Source organism: Dermacentor albipictus, chromosome 10 (genome assembly GCF_038994185.2).
Source record: "Dermacentor albipictus isolate Rhodes 1998 colony chromosome 10, USDA_Dalb.pri_finalv2, whole genome shotgun sequence".
Taxonomy (NCBI): domain Eukaryota; kingdom Metazoa; phylum Arthropoda; class Arachnida; order Ixodida; family Ixodidae; genus Dermacentor; species Dermacentor albipictus.
The window spans coordinates 15,231,689-15,238,419 of record NC_091830.1 but is presented as its reverse complement, the minus strand read 5'-3'; positions in this window follow the sequence as shown (position 1 = coordinate 15,238,419).

Below are 6,731 nucleotides of genomic sequence, written 5' to 3'. Positions count from 1 at the left end.
AATAGCGAAATAACGCCGAGGGAGGTTGTATCAGATTTTGGACAACATTGCTTAGAATTAGGGGAAGGGGTCTATATTTTTATCTTCTGTCGCAGTGAGTAGGTCCAAGTAGCGGAGGCAATCCTTAGACACTTTTTTTCTTATTCTTTATTTCCACGGTGTTATTTCACGTCGCTCTTGCGCTTGGTGCAACCCGCTTGCTTTCAGGTTTGGGAAACTAGCTGCTGAGGTGGCTTCTCCACAGTGCATCACTGTTAAAACTACGGAAGGCAACCTTATTGCTAGATCTTTTCTTTTTAAATCAGTACGCACCTCCTGCATCGCTCTTTATTTTGTGCTTCACTGGAAGCCCGTCACGTTTTACTCGCACAAGGAACAGCGATACGCAAGCTTCGCACACAGTCTACGTTAGCCTTATAATGTGCAGCTGGCAGCCGCGCGCTGAGAATATTATCAATCACTTCGGGAAAGCCAACCTAACAGTTTCTTCAGGAAAGTTCCGACTGGCCCTCCAGTCCCTTCCCCAATTACCGGAAACTTCGGTCTGGAAAACACTGCCTTCGGCCGAGCACTCTGCCATGAGTCCGGTCATGAAGCAGCAGTAGCAGCAGCCGCGGAAGCGTCCAGCGTTTGCCTGTGCTCCCAGCTCTTTCTCCATCCCACGCAATGCCGTTCAAGCTTCCCTTCACCCATCCGGCCAACCCCGCCACCACCATCACCGCACACACACACACTCAGTGACACACGTCCCACGTTCGCAACGACATCGTCCCGTTGGCGACAGCAGAACCCCAAGCGCCGCATGCAGGACGGCCGGAGTCCGGGAAGAGGGTTCAGTGGGGAAGGGGGGGTTGCAAGGGGCCAGAGCTAGCCGCGCGGCCCTTTTTCCTTGCTGCGGTGCAGCGCTTGTCTGTTTATTCTGGGCGCTAGGCCGCTAATGAGCACTTCGGGCCGAGCCAAAACAAGGCCGCCGGCCCAGCCACCGGGACAGCCCGTCTCCCGCGCTCTCTCTTGCAATAACAGCCGCGAATGCCCGCGGTCGTCAATATTTGCGGAAGGGCAGCAGCTTAGACCGAAGCTTTCTTCTTATTTTGTCTCTCTTTCTCTCTCTCTCCAGGCACGGCGCATCTGGACTCGATCGATTCCTCCCCCGTAGAGCGCACGCCTTTCCCCTCTCCCCTTTAACCAACCCCCCTCTCTTGACATTTCTTTGGAGAGCGCACAGCGGTTGCCTGGCAACGCGTCCGCCATCTTTGGACTTTCCTGCTGCCCGGGCCCCAGGATGGTTCGCGGGCCCAGATTGGTGCCCCGAGGGCTTGAACTCCCCTTCCCCTCCTCCTTTCCTCTTCCTTTGACGCAACACATTTTTATTTCCCCCTCGTCACGTGTTTGCTTTCATCTAGTGTTTGGCGGTGTAGCGTTGAGTGGGGGCCTTGCAGTCTCGTCGCCATTGTCGCTTTTGAGAAGAGAGAGATTACGCGCGAATCGTTCCGATGGTCGGTGTACTGTCGCCCCGGCATTTCCTCGCCTAGGAAAAACAGAGGGAGCGTGAATGGTCCGACCAGCGCGACCGGCGGCGCAGGAGGCGTTGACACGAGCTCCAGCTGTTCCAGCTTTTTCGAGCTGGCCATCGACAGCCGATTAATTGTGAAACTGTGCGTTCTGCTACAGAGATTCCCGCGTCATCGCTCTGTTTTGTGCTCTCGTTATTAAGCGTGAGTATCCCTGATCCTAGACACCCTGTTTCCACTGCGGATTTGGGGTAGACGGTCAAGACAGGCGCTCACACACGTCCAGCACACCGTCAGGTGGCGCTGTTGTGACGCGTGTCGTCGCACGCTGACGCACTGTGTGGGAAAACCAGTCATCAGTGGGAAGCTCCGTTACGCATAACCTACAGATACGAACAACGCATCATCACTTAATAGGTAAATCAGGTTGTCCCCATTGACAATAATGAAGCCATTAAGAATGAGACTTAGGGAGTTTTAACATGGTGTACATGAACTCGTTTGACGAAAGTACAGTACCTTTGAATTTAGAATGCATGTATGTGTACATAAAAATTATTGTTACTATATTTTTGTTTTGGTTTGCATTCCTTCCATTTATCTTACACCTTCTACAAATGTGAGCTTGAGTTATAGTAGTATAACTGCATCAGCCCATGACCAGCAGTATGCTACGGGCACAGATGAAATGTTCAACTGCACTATAACTTGTCTTTCAAGTGAATAAAACATTCATTCATTCATTCATTCATTCATTCATTCATTCATTCATTCATTCATTCATTCGTTCGCTCGTTCATTTATTCAAAGTCAATCTCTACAAAGACTGTTTTGTATTCTCCTGTGATGAGCAAGCATGCTTCTCTGGGCAGCGCGACTTTAAATCATTCCTTACGATTGAATAGACAAATGGATTTTGACAGCTTCCGTGCTGAAGCAGGCGTTTGGCTAGTCCGACGAAGCTCGTTCTCTTGTGCGTTTGTTATCGGCCCTCAAAAACAGTATATAGCTATAAGGCACACAAAAGATTTAATCTTAAAGGAGTATACTGCCGCATATCTTAGAAGTTGCAGAAACTCTACCATGGGCTTTTCGCAAGTGAAAGAATGATACTCAGCAAATGTGAAGGTTGAGAAACGTAAGACAGTAATTTGATGCTAAAACTGGTCTGGAAGTACGACACCCGGCGTCATCGACAGTAACGTGCTGTCATGCCGCAAAGTAAACCTTTGTGGCGGCATGTAGCAATCATCCCATGCATGATGACCTTTCTCATAAAGAAAGAAATTTAGAACCATGTAATTTCTGAGCTAAAGTAGATTACCGCATAAGCTTGCGGCCGCTGGGTGCAATAGTAATAGTGAAAGTAGTCACAAATCGGTTTCGATGTATGCGGCATTAAAATGTGCATTAACCCGTGGTCGCCGATCTGCATAGTTTCAGCCACTAGCCTGGTCCGAATCTTTGTTGGTTTGGAAGGTCCTACTAAATTGTCAGCCATATACGCTTTCTCTGGATGCAGAGCTGTCGCACACGTCACTGACGCACTAAGTTTGCCACGTGAAGCTCGCGCATGTAGGATGCTTGACGGATTCATTACCTATTTATAAAACCGCTGTCATGTGTCCGACCGTTAATGTAAGCGAGGGGATCATATGTGCTGGCGTATGCTGCCTGAGACAACGCCAATACAATGCAATTGTGTGTCGAATCAAAAGATGGCGATTTCTCTGCAACGGCACACGGACGCCATCTGTAACTGCGCAACGAGTTTCGCCGTGATTTTTTTTTTGCCGTAGCGGTGACAGATGGCGCCACAGTCCCGCTGCAGTGACATCGCCAGCTGCCTGTGTGTGGTCATGGGCTAGGCCTTCATGCTTCGACATCGCGAGAACCAATCTCAAAAATACAGCCAAGATAACGCCTTAACTTTGCTGCCGAGGTGAGATAAAGCGTAGCGAAAGTCTACAACACCATTTATTTTTCGCGAGTCGGGGAGGGCGGGCGGGGCGGCAAACGCCCTAACACATCTACCCGTCCGAACTGAAGCGGAACAAATGCCTCCATCCGGAAGTCTGCGGCAAACCTAGAGATGAACCACTTCTATGGTAAAAAAGGCAGTAAGGCTGTAGTAACTTACGCTACGCGAATCGACGACCATTCTTAATTTTATTAGTAATTTATGCTGACCAAACACACTGCTCTTTTTGAATGCATAAGCATTTTCATGCCTATACCCAACGAGAAAACCCGTCAGTCCGTTCGTCCGTCCGTCATGTAAGACAATCGCTTTCAAGATCTATCACCCGCCGTGGTTTCTCAGTGGCTATGGTGTTGGACTGCTGAGCACGAGGTCGCGGGATCGAATTCCGGCCACGGCGGCCGCATTTCGATGGGGGCGAAATGCGAAAACACCCGTGTGCTTAGATTTAGGTGCACGTTAAAGAACCCGAGGTGGTCAAAATTTCCAGAGTCCTCCACTACGGCGTGCCTCATAATCAGAAAGTGGTTTTGGCACGTAATACCCCAAATATTATTATTATTATTATTATCAAGATCTATCGCCCACAGCAGCGAGCGGATTCATGCTCATGCTTCCTCTCGCTTCAACGCGAACTAAGAGGCGAGCACGAAGCTCGCACGAAGCTATCAGCACTCGGCGCACTCAGTATCGCTTTCAACATAGGGCCGGTGCGGCCGCGCCAAAAGCAGCCGCCGCCGGAGCACGATTGATCACGGTTGATAATGATTCGCATCGAGTGGAGGCAGCGTCATCGACCACCTCTACATACGAGATCGACCAAACGTGACACTGTTTTAATTGCGCCACGAACTACAGCATGCATCAATTGGTGCTCAGCTTCTACGAAGCAGCGGCACCATCAAAACGTCCCATTATATGTAGATGTAGATCCTTGTGATCTACTGGCTCGCACCCGCTCTGTGGGATATAACACTCTGGGGGATATAACACGTTCCTCTCTTCTTTCGTCGCATGTTGGTCTCATTTAACATTTCGATGTTGCAACCACGCTTCTCCGTTTCACGATTCTTTCGCGGTGTTTCTCGCAATTATACCGTGGCAGACACAGCAGCGTACGACGACGAAACAGCAGGTGGGTAGTAGCAAATGCTTACGTATCATTTGGATAACTCCCACAGGCGCTTCTGCGTGTAATTTTTTATTAGTGATGGTTCTCAGCGATGAAAACTGCGAGAGAGAGAGCGAGAGGGAGAGAGGGAGATAGAGAGAGAGCAACGTTGTTACGCATCATCGCCGCTCGCGTGTCGGAGCCAGAATAACTTGTCTCCGTGTAGAACGATTAACGGACCGCTAATCTGAGCCGCACAATCTGATTATCCTAGCGCGAGCGTATTAGCGGCAAACGCGGCACCGCGACGTACGAGCCGAAGTGTTTATATTTTCTCTTCTTCCTTTTTTTTTGGTTTTACCTCTCTCGTGTGGCGATTCGCGGAGCTGCGAAGTTACGGAAGAGCTTTGTGGCTGACATGCACGATGGCTCTGTCAAACGAACATTATCTACACATATTTTCGACGTTGTGAAAACGCTGCACTGCAAAAACTAAAAAGAAAAAGAAAAAGAGTTGACACCCTTTGGGGCGTATCCTCTCCCCAAAGAATCTGCCTTGCTTGCATTTCCTTTCTTGAATACCCTGCATTCGTTACTTTCCAGTCAGGAATGCCATGCAACGCTGATAACGCACACGCCGTTCGTGACCTGGAGGTACTGGGCTCGCAGCGTTAAAGAGAGGAAAGACTCGCTATATAGATGATTACTTTCACAAGATACCCCTTGACGGGTGTAAACTTCTTTTAGAGTGTACGTCCTTTCCTTGCACGTAATAACATCACCTTCAGCAAGCATATGAAGGTTCATTAAGGTAAATCACTTTAATTCTACAGTAAATTTGCTCTCACATTGTCAGTTGTCAGACATAGCGTCACTGGCATTATAGTGACGTCGTCACTAAATATTGTTGACGCCGTTGTATAGCAATAAGACTCAGTATGTTGAGGTTGCGCACGAAAAAAAAAAATGCAATACTGCTGTAAGCCTGTCTTCCGGCTGTGCTGGCGCACGGCGGCCGCATGCAGGAATCGCAGGCATGGAGCTAGTCGGTGTCATGACGTCAGGACGCGTTCACCTCCTGGAAACCGGTTCGTAGAGACACATATCATAGTAAATTATTTCTGAAGTTTTACATTATTTCTATAAGATTTGTATGGTCCGCACGTTCATTTAACGCAAAAAAAAACTTTGCAAACGTGACGTCGGTATTACTTGAAGGGGAATAGTGATTTGGTATGGTTGTAACGGTATTTTGGGATGAACTACCGCACAGCGTAAACAATTAGGAAGCCAGTAAGGGCACATAATAATAATATTTGGGGTTTTACGTGCCAAAACCACTTTCTGATTATGAGGCACGCCGTAGTGGAGGACTCCGGAAATTTGGCCACCTGGGGTTCTTTAACGTGCACCTAAATCTAAGCACACGGGTGTTTTCGCATTTCGCCCCCATCGAAATGCGGCCGCCGTGGCCGGGATTCGATCCCGCGACCTCGTGCTCAGCAGCCCAACACCATAGCCACTCAGCAACCACGGCGGGTAGTAAGGGCACATGTACGTATGTACGTATGTACGTATGTACGTATGTACGTATGTACGTACGTACGTATGTATGTATGTATGTATGTATGTATGTATGTATGTATGTATGTATGTATGTATGTATGTATGTATGTATGTATGTATGTATGTATGTATGTATGTATGTATGTATGTATGTATGTATGTATGTATGTATGTACGTACGTACGTACGTACGTACGTACGTACGTACGTACGTACGTACGTATGTATGTATGTATGTATGTATGTATGTATGTATGTATGTATGTATGTATGTATGTATGTATGTATGTATGTATGTATGTATGTGTTCGTTTCATGTGTTCTTTAAACTGCGCTACCTGAAGTAAATCGAGATGATCGTAAGTTGACAGCTGGGCGTACGCGTCCCCTTAGATGCACCCCGTGTTTTCGCACTCTGCTAGTTCTGGCTCCAGAAATGACTGTACCAAGACGATTAAGCACTTCTTAAGGCGATGGTTGTTCGGGCCTATCTGTTGTCTGTTGCCATCAAACCTTGTGCGATCTCAATAAAGAATTCAGTCTTCAGTCAGTGCTGGTGTGG